Here is a 3,724-nt window from a genome sequence, read left to right as displayed (position 1 = left end):
AAAACAAACGAAAAAGAAAACAAGACAGGATACAAATATATATATATATGTATGTATGTATATAGTTCATTGCATCAATGTTTAGATGTTGTTTGATAATTGGTAACATGGAAGCAGAAGATTTCTGAAATTTGATCTTTCTGCTTTCCATGTGTTTTCGTTCTCCTCTGCCAAATTCGTTTATCATAAACCTGCACCTATTGTTGCTGTTTTCCATTCTCTTCTCTGGTGTAGTCTAAAGTTTTCGCAGTCATGTGTTTTCATACAGAGACACTGATTCACACATACACACATATCTACACATACAGGCACGTGAACACACACAAGCATACACACACACAAACGCATACACATACACACATGCATGGGTATACCAACCACATGGTTCCGGGTTCAGTCCCACTGCGTGGCACCTTGGGCAAGTGTCTTCTACTATAGCCTCTGGCCGACCAAACCTTGTGAGTGGATTTGGTAGACGGAAACTGAAAGAAGCCCGTCGTATATATGTATGTGTGTGTGTGTGTGTGTCTGTGTTTGTTCCCCCTAGCATTGCTTGACAACCGATGCTGGTGTGTTTATGTCCCTGTAACTTGGCGGTTCAGCAACAGAGACCGATAGAATAAGTACTAGGCTTACCAAGAGTAAGTCCTGGAGTCAATTTGCTCGACTAAAGGTGGTGCTCCAGCATGGCCACAGTCAAATGACTGAAACAAGTAAAAGAGTAAAAGAGTATTTGCTTTTGGCCAAATTCCATTTCTATGTCAGCTGAAAATGTTGTTATAAACTCCAGCTGTTTTTTGGCATTGTTAACATTTTTAGCATAAATCTTGAGGTCATCCACAAAGAAATTATGGCTTACATTAATATCTCTAACAGTTGCAGACCCCAGCGTGTAGCCGTTTGATTTTTTTGCAGCAGGAATGATAATGGATTTAATACCAAAATGAATAGAATTACAGAAAGGCTTTCTCCTCGGAATATTCCCCTTGAAATATTTATAACATTGGAGATGATCATTCCATTCTTAGTTGTAAGGGTGAGAATTGTTGCCCCACCCTTTGTGAGCCTCTCAATGGCAGTTAGTGAAATAGCAGGCACTTTTACCAAAAGTAGACATTTCGGCAGCCATGAGTTGGGAACAGGGTCCAACGCTTTCCTGTAATCAAACCATACAGCTGCAAGGCTTCTATACTGTTTTCTTTCTTCAGACAATAGAGCTTCATTTCTGAAAAGTTGTTGCTGTGTCCCCACACTCCTTTCCTTTTCACCTGCCTGTTCATCAGTTATTATGTTGCTGGACCCACAACACAACCTGGAACCTGGAAGAATTAGTTGAAACAATTTGTGTACAGTTTGTACATGGTGTTTGCTAATGGGCCTGTTTTTTTTTTTTTTTTTTTTTTTTTTCTACTACTTGATGGTTGTAATGAGCAAATGCTTCTTTTCAGATGCTGATAGCCACAGCTGCCTCTCCCCATGTTACCTCCTGCTGATAGCCACAGCTTCCTCTCCCCATGTTACCTCCTGCTGATAGCCACAGCTACCTCTCCCCATGTTACCTCCTGCCTCTCCCCCTGTTACCTCTTGCCTCTCCCCGTGTTACCTCCTGCCTCTCCCCCTGTTACCTCCTGCCTCTCCCCCTGTTACCTCCTCCCTCTCCCCCTGTTACCTCCTGCCTCTCCCCGTGTTACCTCCTGCCTCTCCCCGTGTTACCTCCTGCCTCCTCTTATGTTCCCTCAGATTTTGTACAGTCAATATAGGCACATTGAAATGCAGGTCTGGTGACATTGTTGAGATACTTGAAAGGGGACACACTGACGTGTGCTGCATCCAAAGGGTATGGTGGAAAGGAACTTTGACCAGGTTCATCACTGGCAAAAGGCATAGGTATGAATTCTTCCGTGAGGGCAACAGCGATGGGCATACTTCTAGCAAAGAAATGGGTAAAAATGGTGATTGATGTAGTCAGAGTATGTGATAAGGAATTTTAGCTTAGACTAGTTTTGCAGAATAGCACAGCAACAACCATCTCAGCCTATGTCCCCACCCAACTGGGTCTTCCAAATGAACAAAAAGAATGCTGCTATGACACTTTTTTGCAGGTTACTTTGAAGATAAATGACAATGATCTTATCTTTGTGGTTGGTGATTTCAATGGACGTGTTGGCTACCGTGCTGGACGCACATAAAAAGCACCGTTTGAGCTTGGTCGATGCCAGTACCGCCTGACAGGCCCTCATACCAGTGGCTTTTAAAAAGCACCCACTACACTCTACGAGTGGTTGGCGTTAGGAAGAGCATCCAACTGTAGAAACTCTGCCAGATCAGATTGGAGCCTGGTGCAGCCCCCTGGCTTGCCAGTCCTCAGTCAAACAGTCCAACGCATACCATCATGGAAAGCGGAATTTAAATGATGATGATGATGATGATGATGATATATACATATACACACACACACATGCACACACACACACACAAACATACACATATATTTATACGCTCACACACATGCACATGTAATCACACAGAGACATACATACATACATATATACATGCCTGTATATATAAACATACAGGCACACACACACACACACACACACAACACAAATAAGATTTTCCATTGTCTCACTGCTTCCACAGATTTATTTATCAAATGCCACCAACTTCGCTGTCAGACATTTCAAACCAATTTGAAAGCAATGTTGACTTTTTTAAGAAGAAAACCTACTTTATGAACCTTCCCATATACAACAATAACAATGTGCAAACATACATACATGCATACATGCATATATACACGTATATATATATATATATATATATATATATATATATATATATATATATATATATATATATATATATATATATATACATACATATATATATACATACACACATATATACATACATACATATATGTATATATATATATATATATATATATATATATATATATATATATATATATATATATATATATATATACACATATATATATGTGTATATATCTATATATGTATGTATGTATGTATGTATACATCACTAAAGTGAATGAGGACACTAATTAGCACCAGTTTTTCTAGAAATAAGAGTCAAATCAACTCCATAACCAACAAAAGCACTGACTTAATGAACTGACCATCATTAAGACGGTGCATTTCATTGGCTATTGAGCTGTTTTGACTCTTATCTCTAGCAATACTGGTACAGAATAGGTTGTGAAATTGCAAATTAGCCACACATATCATTGATATATATATATATATATATATATATATATATATATATATATATATATATATACATATATATACGTGTGTGTGTGTGTGTATATATATATATATATATATATATATATATATATATATGTATGTATGTATGTTGTATGCATGTAGGTATGTATGTGTATATCTATATGCGCATAGATATTGGTCCATCCGGGTGTGAGGGCACATGCTGTTAGTAAATGTGTGTTGAGTCTGTGCGTCCTGTGTTTAGTAAGCTGGTATGGAAGTACCCACCTCACTCCATATTCTGTGACCCCTACCCAAGCCACCTCCTCGTTCAACATGCTAATAACACAACTCAAGCCATATACATATATGACACCATGCAAATACATACACATCAATACATACATACATACATGTGCACATACATATATTCATAAATACATATACACATATATATATACATGTATACACACATACATATACACATA

The sequence above is a fragment of the Octopus bimaculoides genome, chromosome 28 (genome assembly GCF_046866305.1).
Source record: "Octopus bimaculoides isolate indiv1 chromosome 28, ASM4686630v1, whole genome shotgun sequence".
In the NCBI taxonomy this organism is placed as follows: Eukaryota; Metazoa; Mollusca; class Cephalopoda; order Octopoda; family Octopodidae; genus Octopus; species Octopus bimaculoides.
This window is presented reverse-complemented; position numbering follows the sequence as displayed.